At 42.8% G+C, this 22400-nt stretch overlaps 1 protein-coding gene across 18 annotated transcripts in view; it reads right to left on the minus strand.

Annotated features, from left to right (window-relative positions):
- CCSER2 (coiled-coil serine rich protein 2) overlaps window positions 1-22037 on the minus strand; it is a 153434-nt gene extending 131397 nt beyond the window's left edge. For 7 of the 18 annotated variants that reach the window (XM_036461180.2, XM_036461179.2, XM_036461184.2 and 4 more), the window contains exon 1: window positions 21818-22035. The gene's annotated coding sequence lies outside the window, so the exon portion shown is untranslated. Of the gene's footprint in view, window positions 1-2515; window positions 2582-21817 lie in introns of all 18 variants that reach the window. The other 11 variants (XR_004992058.2, XM_036461189.2, XM_036461187.2 and 8 more) reach the window with 6 other exon arrangements.
- Window positions 22038-22400: the final 363 nt, after the last annotated feature.

Consider the following 22400-nt stretch of genomic DNA (forward strand, 5'->3'; position numbering starts at 1 on the left):
TTCCATTTTATGAATCACAAAATGTGCCCTCAGAAAGACGGATAAGCCTTGAAAAATAGATAAATCAGATAAAAGTAACTTCTTATAAGAAACTTTTAAATGAAACGATATAATAAAAGTTGCAAGAGTAAGAAGAGGACAAAGAGTATCTGGATAGTCTTTATCCAGATTTACTTGGTGTTAATATTTTATGCTATTTGGTTATTATTTGCTCTCTTGCATAAAATATAAAAATATATATTTCCATATGTATTTCTTAAGAATAATAATTTATTTAATGTAACCACTATACAATTATAGACTTGACTAAATTTTACACTAATGCAATAATTTGATATACTATTTGTATTTCAGTTTCAGTATCAAAACAAAAAGTTACTACAGGCTATTGAAGTTTCACATACTTCTAGTTGGAATGACATTAATAGTTCTGAGTATTACATTTTCTCCATTTTTATTAAACTAACTATAAAATGCTCTTTATTTGAAATCATCTTGTACCACCCTAACACAACTTTCTCATTACTTTTTATACCCCTCTAAATCACATCTACATACCCAACCCACTCAGCTATAATAATAATCTAGATAAAATTTAATATTATATTTTTTAAATATCATTTTATAAAGATTGCCCACATTTCTATCATTACATTTATTGCTAATGGCTACAATGTATTATATTGAACTAATATGCTACAAATTATTTAACCATGAATTATAGGACCAAAGATTATAAACATCTTTATCCTTCAATATAGCCTTTTAAAGTTACCCTGACAAAATGTATATACACACAGGGGTAAGGGTGAAGAACTATGTCACACGATGAAAAGTAAAGCTTTTACAAAACTAAGAGAGCATATGATTGTTGCTGTAAACAGTTTAAAGGGTGTCAGAGAGGGGCAGAACTGGGAATCAACAGTTGGGGGAAAAAAAGAAAAGCAGTTTTAAGCCCTAAATAAAAAATATTTCAAACTATCAGAATCACTAAACGAGGTCACGGGCAACCACATAAAACACTAAGCTGCCCATCTCTGAAAGCATTCAAAATCAAGCTGACAATCACTTGCCAGAGCTGGCGAAGACTCTTACACTGGGTGGACAGTAGGATTAGGTAATCTCTCAAGTTCCATTTTATTGGTGTGTTCAAATATTTATTATTCACCTGCTATGATCCTAGCGATGTGCTAGGTGCTAGGTATAAAAAAGTTGACAAGACAGGCATGGTCCCTATGGCTTTTGCAATTAAAGTCTAGTATAGAAAGGGGGGGAGGAGGGGAAAAAATGGGAGGAAGGGAAAAAACAAAAGGGGGGGGGAAAAAAACACAAGTGAAAATGTAATTACAAATCATAAGACCTGTGAAGGAAACAATGAAATGCTATAAGAGAGAACAGTACTGGGCGTTAAGGAAGGCATCTCAGAGGGGCACATTTCATCTGCGGCCTAAAAGAGGAGGAGCTAGCTATGAAAGGAGCACTTTGGCGCAATGAAAACCCACTAAAGATATACCAGGAGAGTGACATGATCTGACTTTCACTTCTAAAAGATCATTGTCACTGTTAATGGAAAATAAGTCAAAAGGGAAAAAACATGGAGGCAAGGAAATCAGTTAAGAAGCTAAATAGGAAAGAGTCTTGCCTAAGAAAAATGATGATGGACTAAGTAGGATGAAGTAGATGGATAGAAAGGAATAGAGTTCAAGATGTGTGGGGGAGATAGGAGCTATAGCACTTGGTGAAGAATAAAATGCAAGAGATGAGAGAAAAAGGAAGGATAGAAATCAAGAATGACTCTCAGGTTTTTGGCCTGGATAGCTAATCAAATCATACTACCATTTCTGAGATGAAAAGATTGGAGGAAAGACAGATAAGGAGTACAGTGAGAATCCAATTTGAAGAATCCATGATTTTTTAAATACAAAATTCTAACAAGATCTCTCAGGATTGCCAGGCCAGTGTTGCTCAGTGGTTGAGCACTGACCTATGAACCAGGAGTGCACATGTCTGAATTGTGGGCTCAATCCCCAGGAGCAGGAATGCAGGAGGCAGCTGATCAATGATTCTCTCCCTCTCCCTTCTTCTCTGAAATCAATACAAATAAAGTTTTAAAAATTCTCTCATGATAGATTCTCTGCTCTTTAAAAGGCAGTCTGTAATCCTGGCCATTGCAGCTCAGTTTGTTGACGCATTGTCCAGTATACCAAAAGGTGGTGGGTTCAATTTCTAGTCAAGGCACATACCCAGGTTTCGGGAGGCAACCGATTAATGTTTCTCATATCAATGTTTCTCTTCCTTCCTCTCTCTAAAATCAATAAAATAAACAAACAAAAGGCAATCTGAAAGGGGGATGGGAATGCTTTAAAGGAAACTTGGCAGCTGCTCTCTCCCACCACTATCCAACTCTGCCTTCCATTCACACCAAACCACCCAAGGGTCAGTATTACACCACAATCTTTCAGGACTTCTTACAGGGAACACACTACTCCCTTGGCTCAAAATGCCACTCCCCTACCTTGGTCCACCTTGGTAACTCTCTGAAACTTGTTCTTTCTTTCTCCCCTCCTTCAGAGTGGAGTTCCTAGGTGAACAATATAAGCCAAAATGACACACACACTCCACTCTCAACTACAAAATACTACTATACAGAATGTTCCAATAGATCTTCTACAGTAAGTTACACTAGGTAAGAATCCAGTGCCACCCTCATAAAACCTAAGATCTTCAGAAAGTAAATAAAGGCCAACACTATAGCAAAAGCTAATGTAAATACTCATAATACTTTGCAAAATATTCACAATAAATAAAATTATTTTTAAACATACTAATTATTTAGAATATAAAGGACTCAAATTTTAAAGTACTTTCTTCTATAAGTTTGGACTTTTAAAAATATTACAAGCAAGACAAATTCTGAAGTCTGCTTGAAAAAAAAATCGAGAAACTAAGCATTTCTATGATTATATCTGGTTTCTATGCTAAACATGGCTATGAAACACATTAGATAATGTAGAGGCACAGTGATTATGTTACCACATCTGTAGCATTAGTACATGAGGCCAATATCTTCCAGAGAGGGGCATAAATAATGATATCAGGAGTCTCTGTTGGGTATTAACTGATAGCTAAATAGCATCTGTTCAAAGTATTACTCAAATAGATTAGCTTACAATTCCCAATAGCAAAGACCTTATTTCAACCTACTCAGTATCAAGATCTTCCTATAGTTAACTGCTCCTAACTGATATTTGACTACCAAGCACCAGGTATTACTTAAAACTTTTAATCATTTTTTTAGCTCATTAAGAAAATGTCCTATAAAATCATTTCTGGCTCTTAACCCACTCAGACTTCTATTTCTATATATCTTTTCTTGCTTTTCCCTTGTAATTGTTATAAATCATACTCTTAATCCTTATGCAAATTTATTATAAAAAGCCTAAAATATTTCCTAATAATGTCATCAAATAAAAATGTTTAGGAAATTGACCTTTAATGGATATACAAGGATTAGTGGTGTGGCACCCAAAACTACTTTGCCTTTGGCATTCCTACATAATATAACCAACATACAAGCATGTCAAAACTTGTTTGCAATGTCCAGGACCAAGCAGAAGAGGTTCTTTACAATGCTCTACTCAGGATGTTAGAGCCTGGCTAGTAAGAAATAGTGAAGGGGCAGAGAGAAAACAGCTCCATCAGCAGGACTTGCCAACTAATGGAAAATGAGGGATAGGAGACAGAAGTCAAGTTGATTCCTGGGTTTATAATTTGGGTGAGTTACTGGCAGCATCGCTAATCAAAATGGAAAAATTGGGTGAATGGAAAAAAACATGTACTTAATTTTCGATGTTCTGATTTTCAAGTTTTCTTCATACATATTTTAATTGATTTTAAGAGGAAGGGTTTTCTTTATATATTGTATATTTGAATTGATTTCAGAGAGGAAGGGAGAGGGAAAGAGAGATAGAAATATCAATGATGATGATCATTTATCAGCTGCTTCTTGCACATCCCCTACTGCGGACCAAGCCCGCAACCCAAGAATGTGCTCTGACTGGGAATTGAATTCATGGGTCAATGCTCAACCACTGAGCCACACAGGCTTAACACAGATTTTCTACTAGACATTCAGATGGGCATTCTAAGTAGCAACCTAAAGACTAGAAGTGCTCACCAGAAAAATGGGCTGAGGAAATGAACACAGAAAGGATATCATGAAAAACATGTGTTCAAGAAAGCATGGCAGAATTAAGAAAAAAACAGAAGTCAGCCTGAAACTTCAGGAAGCATAAACATTAGGGATAGGAGTCAGTAAAGACAGGTGAGAAAAAATCCTACCTAATAAAAGAGTAATATGCAAATTAACCATCACTCCGCTCAAGCCAGGGCCACCAGCCAATCTGAGCTAGTAAGCAAATTAACCCCAAACAAGATGGCTACAGCCACAGAGGGCAGTTGAGAGGTTTGGGTTTCCCCAGCAATAGAGGAAGCCAAGCTTTCCACATGCCCTGGCCAACCTAGGCCTCCAAAAAGGGATACAAAGTTTCAATTATAGAAGATAAATCCCAAGAAAAATGGCGGCAGCCACGTAGCTGGAGAGAGCAGGCTAGGGTTTCCCCCCCGCAACAGAGGTAGCCAAGCTTTCCACCTGTCCTGGTTGGGCTAAGCCTCCACTCCAGGCTACAAAGTTTCAATTATAGAAGGTAAACAAATCCAAACAGAAATGGCTGCAGCCATGGAGCAAGCAGGAGGCTTGGCTCTGCTCCAGGCTACAAAGTTTCCATTGTAGAAGATAAATAAACCCCAGATACCAGGGCCTCTGCTTGGGTCACCAGGGGGCATGGCCGGCCTGCAAACCACCACAGGCCCCTCGTCCAGGCTGCCCCATGCCCTAAGGGAATTCCACAATGATCTGGGACACCCTTCAGGGCAAACCAGCTGGCCCCACCCATGCACCAGGTCTCTATCCTATCTAATAAAAGAGTAATATGCAGATTGACCATCACTCCAACACACAAGATGGCTGCCATCATGTGGTCGAAGATCCTGCCCCTATGTGGACCCAAGATGGCTACCACAAGATGGCCAGCAGGGGAGGGGAGTTGGGAGGCACCAGGCCTGCAAGGGAGGGCAGTTGGAGGCAATCAACCCTGTAGGGGAGGGCAGTTAGGGTGACCAGGCTGGCAGAGGAGGGAAGCTGGGAGCAAACAGGCTGGCAGGGGAGCAGTTAGGCATCAATCAGGCTGGCATGGGAGTGGTTAGGGGGCTATCAGGCTGGCAGGCAGAAGTGGTTAAGGGCAATCAGGAAGGCAGGCAAGTGAGCAGTTGAGAGCCAGCAGTCTTGGATTGTGAGAGAGATGTCAAACTGCCAGTTTAACGGGCAGTTTAATATCCCTCGAGGGGTCTCAGATTGGATAGGGTGTAGTAGGCTGGGCTGAGGGACACTCCCAACCCCGTCCATGAATTTTGTGCACCGGGCTTCTAGTCTATTGTAATAATAGAGGAATATGCAAATTGGTCATGACGCTGTCACAGTAACAGTAACAACCATACAGCAGGCTGCGTGGGGCAACCAGGCCAGCAGGGAGGTTAGTGAGGGACGACCAAATGACTGAACAGCAGCCTGCATGGAGTGACCAGGCTGGCGGGGGTGGGGGGGAGGGGCAGTTGGGGGCAGCCAGGCGGGAGGAGGGACAGTAAGGGATGACCAGGTTTTCAAGGGGGCATTTGGGGGCAACCAGGCTGGTGGGGGGAGGGGGGGGTTGGCAGAGACAGTTGGGAGGCTACCAGGCTGGGAGAGGGGATAGTAAAGGGTGTCTAGGTTGGCAGGGGGGAAGTTGGGGGTGACCAGGCTGGCGGGGGGGGGGGGGGGGGGGGGGGCAGTTAGGAGTGATCAGGCAGGCAGGCAGGTGAGTAGTTAGGAGCCAATGGTCCCGGATTGTGAGAGGGATGTCCAACTGCTGGTTTAGGCTAGGATTGGGCCTAAACTGGCATTCAGACATCCCAAAGGTGTCCCGGGTTGGAGAGGGTGCAGGCTGGGTGGTGGGGATCCCCCCTCCGTGCATGAGTTTCATGCAACAGACCTCTAGTAAGTAAAAAAGAGAAATAAGTGATATCATGAAGATAAAGGAAGAGAGGGTGTTAAAAACATGGACATGACCATATAAAAGGTCCACAATGGATTTAACAATTAGGAACTATATCCACGGATAGATACAATTTCAGTAAGTAAAGGAACCAAGAATAGAAACACTCAAGATTTGCTGAGGCCATTCCAGGGAGGGAAAATGGCTCAAACAAACGAGGCAAAAAAGGGAAAGTGTGAAGTGTGTTTAGAATAGAATGTAGAAGAGTTTTGCTGGAATGGAAGGTTCACATAGCAGAAGACAAGAAAGGAAATCTAGGCTAAAGACTGCATTCCACATTTTATTCTACTGTTGATTTTATTCTGTGAGCGGTAAGAGCGGAAGAAAAAAAGACAGGTATCTTTTTGCTTTTCTTTTCTTTTCCTTTTTTTTTTTTTTCTTTTTTTTAGATAACTACTGTGGTGACTAGCCTCAATTATGAACTGGAATGACAACACAGTTAAGGCAGGGCAAGCTATTAAGCAGTCCTAAAATTACATAGTAATGAAGGCCTAAATGAGACTGGCAATAGCCAAAGTAAGAATTAAGGGATATATGAAAAAGATATTCTATAGTCCTTGGGTGCCCTAGATATCCCACTGTCCCTTTATTATTATACTTGCCACATTGTATCATAATCATTTTTGGACTGGGGCTCTCTTTCATTCAACTTTTCATCACTAGTACTAACAAGTTAGGATCACTACAAGTGGCCGAAAAGTATTTGCTGAATTATAATAGAACTCAGTAATTATAATATATGTAAGTGAGACTTAAAGATACTGCAGAGAATATGCCGATTACATGATACTGTACAGAGAAAACCCTAAAGCTCCACAAAAAACCTATGAGATGTAATAAATGAATTTGACAAAGTAGCAGGATATAAAACTAATATACAAAAATCAGTGGCATTTGTATACACCAATTATGAACTCTCAGAAAAACTTTTAAAAAATTCCCATTTACTATTGCAACAAAAATAGTAATAAGGTATATAGAAATAAACTTGAGGTAAAAGACCTGTACCCAGAAAACTATAGGACATTTAAGAAAGAAATACAAGAAAGCACACACACATGGAATCATGTACCATGTTCATGGATTGGAAAAAATTATCATTATAATATTTATACTACCCAAAACAATCTACAGATTTAATTCAATTCCTATTAAAATACCAATGGCATATTCCACAGAGCTAGAGCAAGTATTCCAAAAATTTATATGGAACCAATAAAGATTAGCCTTAGTAATCTCGGGGGGGGGGGGGGGGGGGGGGGGGGGGGGGGGGGGGAAGCAAAGTTGGAGGGATCACAATACTGGGTATCAAACTATACTACAAAGCCATTGTAATAAAAACAGCCTGGTACTGCCCTCGCCAGTGGGACTCAGATGGCTGGGCATTGACCTATGCACCAGGAGGTTGCCATTTCCATGCCTAGTCAAGAGTAGCTCCCGGGTTATGGGCTCAGTCCTCAGTAGGGAGTGTGCAGGAGGCAGCGGAATGATGCTGTCAAACAAACTGGTACTGCTAACATTACAAGCATATAGATCAATGGAACAAACTGAAAGCCCAGGTTTTTATGGTCAATTAATATTTGATATAGGAGGCAAGAGCTTTTAATGGAGTAAAAACAGTCTCTTCAATAAATGGTGCTGGAAAATTGGACAAGTACATGCAAAAAAATGAAACTAGACTGCCAATTTACACCATTCATAGGAATAAATTTAGAATGTATGTTGCAAAACCATAAAAATCATAGAAAATAGGCAGTAAAATCTCCGACATCCGTCATAGCATAATTTTTGCCAATACATTCACTAGCGCAAGAAAATAAACAAATGTGACTATATATCAAACTAAAAAGCTTCTGCACAGCAAAAGAATCCATCAACAACATGAAAAAGGAACCCACTGAACAAGAGAACATATTTGCCAATGATATAACTGATAAGAGGTTAATTTCCAAAATACATAAGAAGCTTACACAACTGGACACCAGAAAAACAAACAACCCAATTAAAAATGGGCAAAGGACCCTTCTCCAAAGAGGACATTCAGATGGCGAATAGACATATGAAAAAAAGTCACTGATCATCAGAGACGCAAATTAAAATAACAATGAGATAACACCTTACATTCACCAGAATGGATAGCAGCAATCCTAATAAAAAGGGAATATGCTAATTGACTGTCACGCCTCACAAAGATGGTGGTGCCCACAGCCACAAGATGGTGGCACCCAGTCCCCTGAACCAGCCTCATCCAGACCGAGTCCCCCAGTCCTCTCAGCCCTGCTAGCAGGGGAGGGTGAGGGGGTAGGGAAGGGTGCGGCAGGTGCCTTGTGCCTCATCCAGTAGGAGTCCCCCAATCCCCTCAACCCCATCTCATCCAGCTGGAGTCCTGCAGTCCCCTCAGCCCCACCAGGGGATGGCAGGCATCACGTGCCTCATCCAGCCAGAGTCCCCCAGTTTCCCCTCAGCCCCGCCTCATCCAGCCTCAGTCTCCCAGTGTCCTCAGCTCCGCCTCATCCAGCCAGAGTCCCCCAGTTCCCTCAGTCCCAATAGGGGGTGGCAGGTGGCAGGTGCCACGCGCCTCATCCAGTCAGTCCCCCAGATCCTTCAGCCCCACAGAAGAAGGCAGTATGGGGCAAACAGGCTGGCAGGGGAGGGCAGTTAAAGGTGATCAGGGTGGCAGGGAAGGACAGTTGGGGACAATTGGGCCATCAGGGAAGCAGCTACGTACATCAATCAGGGTGGCAGGGGAATAGTTGGGGGGCTATCAGGCTGGCAGGCAGAGTGGTTAGGGATAATCAGGCAGGCAGGCAGGCAGGTAAGTAATTAGGAGCCAGCAGTCCTGGATTATGAGAAGGATTTCCAACTGCCGGTTTAGCCCTGCAGGGATCCAGCCTAAACTGGCAGTCGGACATCCCCGAAGGGTCCCAGATTGGAGAGGGTGCAGGTTGGACTGAAGGACACCCCCCATGCATAAATGTCATGCACCAGGCCAATAAACAAGTGTTAAGACCTCATGGCGCAATGGTAGCGCATCTGACTCCAACAAACAAAGTGTTGCTGAGGATGTAAAGAAAAGAGAACTCTAGTGCATTGTTGGTGAAAATGTAGAATGGTGCAACCACTGTAGAGTTACCTAAAAAAACTAGAGGCCCGGTGCCCAGTGCATGAAATTCATGCACGGGGGGGGGGGGGGGGGGGTAATCCCTCAGCTCGGCCTACAATAATGCCAGAATCCTACACCCTAGTCAGCCTCTGGTCAGAGGCCCACTTGCCCGGCCTCCCTCCCTCTGTGGGCTAGGGCACATGAGACACTGGGGCTCATGGCCAGGGCAATGCTGCCAATGTCCATCACCCCGGCCACTATGGGCGCTGCTATCTTTGTGATGGAGTGATGGTTAATTTGCATATTACCCTCTTATTAGATAGGAGGATTAGAAATGGAACTGCCTTTTGACCCAGGGAACCAACTTCTGGAAATATAGCCTAGTAATTCTGAAATGCCAATCAGAAAAAAAATGTGCTCCCCTATGCTCATAGCAGCACTATTTACAATAGCCAAGACATGAAAGTAGCCCCAGTGCCCATCAGTAGAGGAGTGGATAAAAAGCTGTGGTGAATTTACACCATGGAAACTACTTGGCCTTAAAAGGAAGAATATACGTATTATCTTTGCAACAGCATGCGTGGACCTGGAGATTTTTATACGAATTGAAATAAGTCAGTCAGAGTAAGACAAATACCATCTGATCTAACTTATATATGGAATTTAATAAATATAATAAGCTGACTAACAAAATAGAACCAGGACATGGAGCTCGGGAACATGAAGCTCGGGAACAAGGAGGGTGTGGCAGGAGGGCTAGATAAAAGAAGGTAGAGATTAGTCAAAGAACATATGCATAGCTCCTGGTCACAGACAACAGTGTGGTGAAAGCCAGGGAAGGGAGACACTGGGAGGAGGTGAGCAAAAGGGTGTGGAGGGAATAAAGGTCATGTGTAATAGTTTCAACAATAAAAATAAGTTGAAAAATAAATAATTATTTGTTAAAAGATGCTTCAGAGAAACCTAAGTCACTTACAAAGTAGTGATATAAAAAAAACACGAATGGAAAACAACAGATCAAGTTTAAGGAATGAATTTAACTTATGTTTAGGGTGGAGGGTGTCTAAGGCCAGCATTCAATTAGAAATGACAAAGAAAAAAAATGATACCACAAAGAAAAATACTGAGATATTTAGACAAAAATAGAGATTTGTGATATATAATGAAATCAACAAATCTCATTATTTGCTCATAAGAACAAACATGCAATAAAATATTAATTTCCTAAGATAATTTGGAGTAAGACTCTCTTAAACACGCCATCTGTATTGCTCTTTTGTATGTTTTATACAAATAAACTTGATGTAAAAGCCCAACCAAATGAGTCAATCAAAACCAGGTCAATGTTGAAATATTTTTTACTTTCCTCCATCATTCATTCAACAAAATGTATTGAGTGATTATAAGTTTGTGTTGGAGCAAGGGGAACTAAACACAAAAGCAAATAGAGTAAAATATAGCAATTACTACAATAAAATAACTGCAAAATGTTACAGGAACATAGGTAACAAAGAATCTATATATATAAAAGCCCAATGACCAGTGGCTAAGACACACACTATGGCAGCCAACAGGCCTATCTAGGCCCCAATTGGCATCCACCCCCACTCCCAACCAGCCTGGCCCCCCAACTGGGGGCAGGGCCAGCCAGCCAACCTCCCGCAGCTCCACGTACCCCTCACAAACACACCGGCCTGGCCTGATGGGCCCCCATCTGAGCAAGCTAGCTGGACCTACTCATGCATGAGTTTGTGCACCAGGTCTCTGATAAAGAATATAATGGGAGTAGAAAATTCATGATAAAAATATGCCTAAAAGAAAGCTTTCCTAGAAAAAGGAGACATCCATAGTGAGCTTTTAAAAAGACAAAGTGCCCTATCTGGCTTGGCTCAGTGTGAATAGTGTGTTGACCTTTAGAGTGAAGGATCCAGGGTTCAATTCCAGTCAAGGGCACATCCTGGGTTGCCAGCTCGATCACCAGTGAGGGGTGTGCAGGAAGCAGCCAATCAATGATTCTCTTTCATCACTGATGTTTCTATCTCTCTCTCCCCCTCTGCAATCAAAAAATATATATTTTAAGGGGGAAAAAAGTTCTCCAGCAGGGCATGTAGAATATCCATGGAAGGAAAAAAAATGACAAATAAATACATATATATTCTCAATACATACTAAAATAAAAAGAGGAAGTGATTTAACAAGATACTTAAGAAGTTCAATGGTATTCTGGAAAAAAGAATAGTATGTACAAAAGCACAGAAATATCAGTTTCTCATCTCCATGGAACCATGGCAGATGATAAAGGCCACAGCTCATGGAGGACTTTCTGTGAACACGGATAAAAGAATTTGACTTCTACCCCGTGGTCCTCTCTGGTTAAGAAATGTCAGATGTGATGTGCATTAGAAACCCCCCTCTCCCCCGCCAGGGAATACTCCAGATCCCTTAAAGCAGAAGGCAAGTGCAGGGAGGTGGGCAAAAAGAAAAAGAAAAAAGAAAAGAAAAAAAAAGGGAGAACTAACTCCCATAAACAGAGAGCCACAGGAGATTTTTAAGCAATAAAAGAACTTGATCAGATCTGTGTTCCAGAAATCCAAAGTCAGTAGCATGAATCAGTGGCTAAAGGAGAGAAAATCTGGAGGAAGACCAACAAAAAAGATTAAGAAGCTATTGCAATAATGTTCCAGCACTAAATATTGACAACTACTTAAAAGTAAGTGAGCCACAAAAAAAGGCACATAAACTGCTGCAACTGTAATATGGGCTTTCAACTTAATTTTCTGAACTTATCTCAGAGAGCAACTCAATAATCAGAAGCAATTATAGTAAAAGCATTGTCAAGTACAGTAGATAAAAAGGAAAAGAGTGGCTATCAAATTTCCCCTTGAAAGTGCTTTAATTATACTTCAAATTAAAGGTTTTTTTCTTTTCTTTAGTAAAAAGGTTATATAGTAAAACTACCATATTAGTGATTACCCAACCAAAATTTAGAATCTACTACTGGGCAAACACTGTGTAAAACTGGTGATAAAAATAAACAGGTAAGCCAAAACTCTCCCTTCCTCCCTCTCTAAAATCAACGGAAAAGATGTCCTCCAGTGTGCTTTCAATAAAAATTATTAAAGCTGACTAAAGGTGGAAATAAGATACTTTTTGTATGACTGAAAATTTCATTTAAAGGCTTTTTTCTTCTAATGCTTAGAAAAAATAAATGAGGAGAACTTGAAGAAATGGGAGGATAATTGCCACTTCTCAAACATAATAAGCACATTTGTATTCTTGTTCCATCTTCTTCAAATGTCTTCTCCCCTAAATCTGCTCATACTAGATCACAATATTATTTCTCCCACGGTATCTACTATACCATTGGTCGACAAACTCAATAGTCAACAGTACTGTTGATATTTGGCTCTGTGGACTGATGCGTTTGCAATACCAGACACCAGCACACAGATCACAGTAGGACCAAATACCTCAAGGTAGCCAGCATTTCTCAGCTATAGAGCCGTCTTGTGTTTCCCATTCCCACACACCAAACTGAAGCCGTGGTGCAGGAGGCCATGCCAAATTGGACCGATGGGAGCAGTAATAGGGGAAAGGAGGGTGGTGACACATATGGGAAGGAGGGAAGGAAGTAGTTACCCGAGTTTGTCTGTTTCCCTTTCCTATTGTACTTACAAATGTACAAAAATTGGGCAGATGAAAACTGGAAAGGAGAAGGCAGAGTGAAGGGTAAGGAGCTCTGAAGCAAATGGCAGCAGAAGAAATCAAGATGAATTCCTTTTCTAAGGAATATGTCTTTGAAAAGCAGACATACGAAGTTAGGAACTGACCAAGGAAATTTAAAACAAGCCTTACACCTAATATGTATAAAACTTGTACAGAGAAAACAGAAATTCTTAATCATTTAAATTATGGTCCTGGGTCACTGTTAAAATTAGCAATCCTCAAAGAGAATCCAACTATATTCAAAGCATCAACATGGAAATGTAAACAGGTAAAAAAAAAAAAAAAAAAAAAAAAAACTTCAGCTTTCCTTTTAGAAACCTCTGCCTCTGCCTTCCCAATGGCTCCAAATCTCAAAATAATGAAACAGGATTCTTGAAAGTTAGAGAAATAAATCTGAGGGCATTCAAAAGTAATCAACTCAGCAAGAAGATCTGAAAACTCAAAAATTATACCTAACATACTCTGATTGGTTGATTCCATGAAAAAGGAAGGAAGGTTCTGATTGGTTGCCCTCATTACGCTGAGTCAAACCCCAGCATCAGTATGCATAGCAAACAATGTTAGAAACTAAATGGGAAGTTGGAGTGTTGATTTGGAAAATATCTGTTAATGACAAGTGAACATGTGGTCACAGCACTTGGTTATATTTCTTTTGGGGAGAAAGGGGAGAGACATGTCATTAGATGAGGTACAATACATCAGACAATGCTATAAAAGAAATATAACCAAGTGCTGTGACCACATGTTCACTTGTCATTAACAGATATTTTCCAAATCAACACTCCAACTTCCCATTCTCTTGTAAGTCAGTTATTAAGTCCTCTATCTTTCACTCATATCCCCTAACCTCCAAATTCACCTTGCAGTCAGATTTCATTTCTCATATGACCTATTTCAACCACTGTCTATCAGAAACACAATTCAATGTTTCCACAATGTTACATCAGCCATCTCCTAAAAGACATAACATACCATATTATCTCCTCGCTTTGAAATATCTGATATCTTTCCAATGCCTAAGAAATAAAGTTCAAATCCTTAGCACACAAAAATAAAATATAATACATTTTTTAAAGAGAGCATTTTAAAAGTAGGTAAAGTTCCAGTCCACTGCTTGATAGATGTTACTTTTGGTGGGTCCCTTTTCTTCTGTAAGTTTTCCCATTTGTGAAAGGAGGATACCAAAAGAACCTCTCTCTCTTGGGGCTGTTATACGAATAAAAAACTCCATGTCAAACACCAGCACAGTACCAAGCACTCGATCAATATTAACTATTATCCTGCTTTATCTCATCTCTCCAGAAGGTAACACTACCCAAAGGAAGCAGATAATCAAGGTCTTACTTTCATATATATTAGAATGATTAATAGTAAAAGTGAAATCAAAAATGGTGTTCTGGTTAATCCTGATCCAATAAAAACTTCAATTAACCAAAATATTGCTCCCATAAAAATTTTGGTTTGTCTAAATTTACTATAGTTTATTTTTTTTAATTTTAATTAAAGGTATTACATATGTGTCCTCATCCCACCACTACTCTTCCAACCCTCCCACCCATGCCCTCACCTCACTGCTGTCTGCGTCCATTGGTTAGGCTTATATGCATGCATACAAGTCCTTTAGTCCATCTCTCCCCTTTACCCCCACCCTCCCCTACCTTCCCTCCGAGGTTTGACAGTCTGATTGATGCTCTGTCTCTGGATCTGGTTTTGTTCATCAGTTTATGTTGTTCATTCCACAAATGAGTGCGATCATGTGATATTTATCTTTGTATTGTTTTGTTTCCTATTCAAGTTCAGGACGAAAAAAAATGAAAACTCACTTCAACATGTAAGAATGTGATTCTCTATAGTATAAAATACACATGAATTAAATTGAATCTCAATCATATGCATAATTTACTAAAGATATACACATACAACAAAACAAATTTTAAAAACTTAAGACAATAAGTGTGCATCAGATGGACATTCAGATTTCATAATCAAAAGATGAAATCACAAAATTTTGTTAAAAGTCCATGATTTTTAGAAGAAGGTATAAAGGGGGGATAAATGATGATGGAAGATTGATGGTAATTATACAATGCAGTATACAAATTATGTATCAAAGAACTATATACCTGAAACCTGTTTAGTTTTATCAACCAATGTCACCACAATAAATTCAATTAAAAAGTCAGTAATTTTTTTAAATATATTTTATTGATTTTTTTTACAGAGAGGGAGAGAGAGGGATAGAGAGCTAGAAACATCAATGAAAGCGAAACATTGACCAGCTGCCTCCTCCATACACCCCCACTGGGGATGTGCCCGCAACCAAGGTACATGCCCTTGACCAGAATCGAACCTGGGACCCTTCAGTCCATAGGCAGACACTCTATCCACTGAGCCAAACCGGTTTTGGCAAGTCAGTAATTTTAATTAACACTTATCATCATAAATACATTAATCTCGTTTTGTTTTGTTTTTTTGTGTGTGTTCATTGTTGTACTAGAGGCCCGGTTGTACACAAAATTCATGCACAAGGGGGTGGGAGAGTCCCTCAGCCCAGCCTGCACCCTCTCCAAACTGGGACCCCTCAAGGGATGTCCAACTGCCCATTTAGGCCCAATCCTGGTAGGATCCTAAACGGGCAGTTAGACATCCCTCTCAAAATCCAGGACTGCTGGCTCCCAACTGCTCACCTAACTGCCTTCCTGATTGTCCCTAATCGCTTCTGCCTGATAGCCTGATCACCCCCTAACCACTCCTTGACAGCCTAATTGATGTCTAACTGCTCCCCTGTCAACCCAATTGCCCCTAATTTCCCTCCCCTGCAGGCCTTGTCATCCCTAACTGCCCTCCCCTGCAGGTCTGGTCACCCCTAACTGCCCTACCCTGCAGTTTTATCACCCCCAAATACCCTCCCTTGCAGGCCTGATCCCTCCCCTGCTGGCCATTTGTGGTGGCCATCTTGTGTCCACATGGGGCAGCCATCTTGTGTGTTGGGAGTGATGGCCAATTTGCATATTACTCTTTTTTTTTTTTAATGTATTTTATTGATTTTTAACAGAGAGAAAGGGAGAGAGATAGAGAGCTAGAAACGTCGATGAGAGAGAAACATTGACCAGCCGCCTCTTGCACACCCCCTACCGGGGATGTGCCCGCAACCAAGGTACATGCCCTTGACCGGAATCAAACCTGGGACCCCCCAGTCCGCCTGCTGACACTCTACCATTAAGCCAAACCAGCTTCAGCATATTGCTCTTTTATTAGATTAAATAGGATAGAGGCTTGGTGCACAGATGGGGACCAACTGGTTTGTCCTGAAGGCTGTCCCGGATCATGGTGGGGGTTCCCTTGGGGTGTGGGGTGGCCTGGGCAAGGAGCCTGTGGTGGTTTGCAGGCTGGTCAAGCACCCCCCACCCCTCCCTACGACCCAAGCAGAGGCCCTGGTATCTGGGATTTGTTTACCTTCTATAATTGAAATTTTGTAACCTTGAGTGGAGGCTAGGGCAAACCAGGACAGGCGAAAAGCTTGGCTTCCTCCATTGCCAGGGAAACCCAAGCCTCCTGCTCACTCCTTGACCGAACCATCTTGGTTGATTTAATTTGTATACTTGCTCCTCATTGGCTGGTGGGCATTCTTGTGGGCGTGACAGAGGTATGGTCAATTTGCATATTGTTCTTTTATTAGATAGAATACTTTGCAGTTTTAAAAATTAAGTGCTAATGAAAATTAGTAAGAAGATCCCCATAAATTTTTGCATAAAGGACAAACAATTCCAACAAAGGAGAAAATAAAAGTAGAAAAATACTGCATTAGCTTTTCAACTGAGGATTGTATGTTAGATAGCAGGTATCCTTATACCTATTTGTAAAATACCAACTTTTAAAAAACAAAAGCCTTTAAAAGTATTGTAAAACTATCAACCAAAATGCAGGAAGCAGTATAAATCAATACAAACTTTTAGAAATAAACCTGGTAATATTTTTTTAAAGTGATAAAAACCACCAGTTGGTGTGGCTCAGTGGTTGAGCAGTGACCAAGAGGGCACTGGTTGGATTTCCAATGAAGGCACATGCCAGGATTTCAGGCTCCATCCCAGTAAGGGCCTCCAGGATGCAGCCAATGGATGTTTGTTTCTCATGCATGATTTTTCTATCTTTCTATCCCTCTTCCTCTTCTCTAAAATCAATAAGAACATTTTTTTTTAAGTGACAAAAACCTTCATGCTCTCTTACCTTGTAACCCCTCTCCTGGAACTTTAGCCTAACAAAATAAGAAAACAAAGGACAGCAATATATTAACTACATTACTTACCAAATTGGAGGCATCTTAGATGTCCAATTAGTAAAACTAAGCAACTCAACTAGTAATCCTATATAATAAAAGCCCAATGACCAAACAGCAGAACGACCAGAACAACTGGTTGACCAATTGCTATGATGCGCACTGACCACCAAGGGGACAGATGCTCAACACAGGAGCTGCTCCCTGGTGGTCAGCGCACTACCACAATGGGAGTGCTGCTCAGCTGACCAGGATGAGCGGCTGCTCCCGCTGTGAACCCCGAACCGACAGGCAGGAACCTGGGCTGCAATCATTGCCTCCTTGTCCCAGGCTCCTCCTCCTCATTCCTTACCACCTCCTCCAGATACCCACTAGCCTTGCAGCGTCACCACCAAGCTTTCAGAGCTGACCCTAGAGACTGGGAGGTGGGTTTGTGGCCACCACAGGACTGAGGCCTACTCTGCCGCCTCTCAGTGCTCTTGTCCCTGGGCCCGGCCGGGTCCCCTGGAGAAGTCACTTCGAGTGTTCTGGCTCCACAGAAGATGCCGGACCAGGGAACAGCCGCTCAGAGGGCGGGTCCATAGCTCCTTGGCAGACGGGAATGAGCAGTGCTCCCACAGCAGCCTGATCCTCGCAGGCCAAATCCCCCACCATTGCACGAATCCCGTGCACCGGCTTCTAGTATTATGTGATAATTTACATATAAAAAACTTGAGCAAAAAAAACATTAACTATGAAAGCAAAGTTAAATATTATATTTACCCTTGATTGTTGTATAAAATCATGTATATATAGTGAGAAATAAATGAGAAGAAAATTAAAAGTTAAAAGTTTTTTTTCTTAATACTTTAACCATTAAGTTATTTGTAAAATAAAAAAAAGCCTGTTAGAATTGATCAGGTAAACCACAGCAAGTACACATTTTAAAATTGACTCTTCTGGCCGGGACCGGTTTGGCTCAGTGGATAGAGCATCGGCCTGCAAACTAAAAGGTCCCGGGTTTGATTCCGGGCAAGGGCATGTACCTTTGTTGCGGGCACATCCCCAGTAGGGGGTGTGCAAGAGGCAGCTGATCGATGTTTCTAACTTTCTATCTCTCTCTTCCTCTCTGTGAAAAATCAATAAAATGTATTTTTTTTTAAATGACTCTTCTGAAGCATAAAACCACAATTATCATTTTTTCAAAAAAAAAAAAAAGCTATCACACAGAGTAATTGGATAAATTCTCACACACGTCATTTTAGCCATGCTATTAGCCAGCTAGAACCTTGTTATATTAAAATCTCATTTTACCATCAAAACATTAACTGGATGTGTGATCTTCATATGGTAGCAGAAGCCACTTATGGGGCAACTAGAGAGTGGGCCCCAAGCACTGAGGTTAAAAACTATCCAACCAAATGCAATGGTGAAGCCTAGGTTTCTCCTATATCCCAAATGAATTGCCATGTTTCTTAGGCACTCAAGAGCTAAGCATTCAAGGAGGAAGAAATTGTAAGACTATTTGCTCTCCCTCTGAAAATTGGAAACCTCTTCATTTTCTTCTAAAAACACCATGGAGTGATGAAAAATACACAAGCAGTCCATCTGGCCTAGCTTAGTGGTTGAGCATCAACCTATGAACCAGGAGGTCACGGTTCAATTCCCAGTCAGGGCACAGGCCCAGGTTGCAAGCTCAATCCCCAGTAGAGGGTGTGAAAGAGGCAGCCGATCCATGATTCTCTCTCATCATAGACTAGAGCCCTAGTGCATGACATCTGTGCACTCGGGGTGGGGAGTGTTCATCAGCTTGCACCCTCTCACAGTCCAGGAGCCTGTGGGGGATGTCCGACTGATGGCTTACGGCCACTCAGGGAGCAGGCCTAATCCGTTACTCAGACATCCTTAGCGGCAGAGGCGGTGGTTTTACACTGTACTCGCCAGTCATGAGTCCGGCTCAGGGCTTCTGGCCAGGTGGTGCTCCCCCTATGGGAGCACACTGACCACCAGGGAGCAGCTCCTGCATTGAGTGTGCATCATATCAACCAGTCATTTCACTGTTTGGTAGATTTGCATATTAGCCTTTTATTTTATAGGATGTTTCTATTTCTCCTTCCTCCTGTCTGAAATCAATAAAAATATATTTTTAAAAAATACACAAGCATATGGTCAGGAGATGTGTTATACAGGTGACTAAGCAACCTCAGCAACTTATCCTTTGATATAAAAATGTAAAAGTTGAATCAAATAATCTCTTAATTCTTTCAAATTCAATATTCTACTACCGTGTTTCCCTGAAAATAAGACCTAGCGCATGGAAAGATAAGACATCCCCTGAAAATAAGACCTAGGGCAACTTTGGGAGAAAAAAAGTAAAATAACACGTTATTTAAAAGAATTGATTCCCACCCCCCTCAGAAAATGCCTCACTCATTGTAAAATAATTACTAAGATTTAGAATTAGGAAACTGGAAGCAAAGGTAAAATACACAGATGGTCAAAAGCCTGGACTGGATCCCAGCTGTCTGACCTTTTCTACCTGCATGACCTTGGGCAAATTACTCCCCCTTGAAGTCCTAAAATCAAAGTAGCAGCAGTCCTACAGACCATCCCTTTCATTCATGCCATAAAACACACTGGTGCCTTGTCATGACTGGGATTTACTTCCTAACAAGCAACAATAATTTTGACTTGATTCTTAGAAATGTAAAAGTACCTCGTTTGTGCATTTCTCTTTTCTAAATTTTCTGATATTGAAAGTAGTTAACACATTTTGCCTCTCTTAAAGCTATATTGAAGACTGAAAGCATTCCTCAAAAATTTACTCAACAGTTTTTGAACACCTGTGCCACACACAGTATGTGCTAGAGCTGCAAAACTCCCTTTCCTTAAGAAGCCCCAAAGTCTGGTGGAGACAAACAAATGATTAACTACCAGTTGACAGATGCTAACTGCACAATGTACAATGCACTATTGGGTCAGCTGAGACAAGGAGGACAAAATGTCTGGGAAAGATCCAGGAGTATTTCGGTTAGGTCTTAAAAGGCACCTAGTTTACTAGATAGAAAAGAATTCTCAACAGAGTAGAGTGTAAAACCAACAACGGAAGATGCCATCTTCAGAGACCTCTAAGCAGGCTTTGCATGAAGAAGGCAGGTGAAATGGTAGAAGATGATATTGGAAACAAACATGAAAACCAGAACTGTGAAGGACTTTGACTTTATCAACTACAGATTATGGAGAGTCACTGACAGACTTCACACACGGAATCAAAGTCCCCTTCTTCCATCACGCAGTCAAAGGAGCTGAGTCAAGGTGACAAGCAAAAAACGCAGGTCTGGATTAGAAAGGCAGAGCAAATTGTGCTTATTTAAATGGACGGTTCATCCTCTCAGGGCCCGTAGCAGTTTTTTCCTATGGCACATTAATACAACAGTGAAGTAAAATTACAGCTAAGCCTTCAAGAAAGTGTGTTTATTTGAAGCCAGTTTTGTTGAGCACACTAAAGAACACAACCAATTAAGAAAATACTAAAGATCTATAAAATAAATTAAGAGAGGCTAACAGTAATAACATCTGAGAAGACTGACTTCAAGTAAAACATTCAGAAATGTGTAAATCCTTACCATGCATCCATTTCAGATAAGACATGTTGTGTGCCTATCTTTTGCAAGAGGAGAGTATTTTAAATTTCTTTTGGTTCAAGAAGAGCTGTCACCACTAAACTCCTTAAACCAAAGGAAGGTTTTTAAATGGCAAAATTAATGGGTTCTACTATTTTTTAATGTTCAAGAAAAAAGGAATGTATTTCCAATGGCTGTTTGGAGAAGTCTAACACAATTTATCCCCTGTGGGTGGGCACACGCGCCAAGCTGGGACCCGGGAGTGGGCCTCAGCCATTCCTCCAGGCCAGGTCGGGGCGCAGGCCTGATGCCGGGTTTGCAGTCACTGACCCTGGGCTCCACCTCGGCCCCAGGACCACCCAAAGGAGGCCGTCAGTGCCTGACACAGGCCGCGCAGAGAACACGGTCTCTGCAAGGAGAGGGCACCTGACTAAGCAAACGGTGCGCTCCACGAAGTTTCACCTCAGGACGTGTTTAGGGTGTGTCTTTGTTGTGTCCCAGGAACAATCCCCTCCCCCAAAAAAGTCACTGGAGCATACCGGCACCTCCCCTGCCAACCCGCACAGCACCCTGAAACCCCGCGCCTGAGCCTCGCCTGCTTTTCCCAGAGGCTCGGGAGGCGGAGGGGTCCGGGGACCGGAGGGGGAGGCAACGGGCGGGGCGGGAGAAGCGAGGACGGACGGAGACTGCGATGGGGAGGACGGAGAGGAACTGGGGTGGGGAGTGAGAAGACGGGGTTCCAGGGAGACCGGGGCGAGGGTTCGGGGAACGGGGGGACGGGGGCCGTCCAGCCCGGCCCACGCCCGTCTCGCCTCAGCAGGCTCGCGAGGGTCACACCGGAGGCAGGAGGCCGAAGGGCGTCACGCCTCACCCGGCGCCGGGCCTGAGCTCCGGGACCGCGCCCCCTGCCCGAGCTGCCCGCCAGCATCCTGCCGGGACGCCCCCACCATCCGGCCCTTACCGCTCCGATCCGCTCTGCCTCCTCTGCGCGGCCCAGGCGGCTCGCCGGAGACCTGAGGGCGCAAGGACCGCAGGTGGGCGAAGGGCCGCCTGTCACATCCCCGCCGGCCCGGCCGCCCCGCCCGCTGCAGCCGGCATCGCGTCAGTGGCCGGATGGAGCGCCGCGCCGGAGCCTCCGCCCGCTCTGGCCGCGCCCGCCGGACTCCGCCCTCGGGCCCCGAACGGCGCGTGCGCGGCCCCGCCCCGACCCCGTGCGCATGCGCCGAACGCGGCCCCGCCCTCCGCCTCGCCCACCCCGCCCTGACTCACGCTTCCGCCCACCTCTGGCCCCGCCCTCGCCTCGCGCCGGCCTTTCCAGGCTCCGCCCCCTTTCGGAACCCGCCCCCTCCCTGACCTTGCTTCTGTGTCCCGGACCCAAGGCGGGCTCCACCTAAGCCATGATGCCAGCCCAGCAGCCGCCCAACTCTCCAGGCCTTGCTGCTGGACCTAGTCAGACCTGTCAACTCCATTGCTGACCCAGACAGTGAGAACCTTAGCTTGGCGCTGGCATTGTTGATGTGGACACTGCCAATATTTTGTTTGCA

This window comes from Pipistrellus kuhlii, unplaced genomic scaffold (assembly GCF_014108245.1).
Source record: "Pipistrellus kuhlii isolate mPipKuh1 unplaced genomic scaffold, mPipKuh1.p scaffold_m20_p_35, whole genome shotgun sequence".
Classification (NCBI taxonomy): domain Eukaryota; kingdom Metazoa; phylum Chordata; class Mammalia; order Chiroptera; family Vespertilionidae; genus Pipistrellus; species Pipistrellus kuhlii.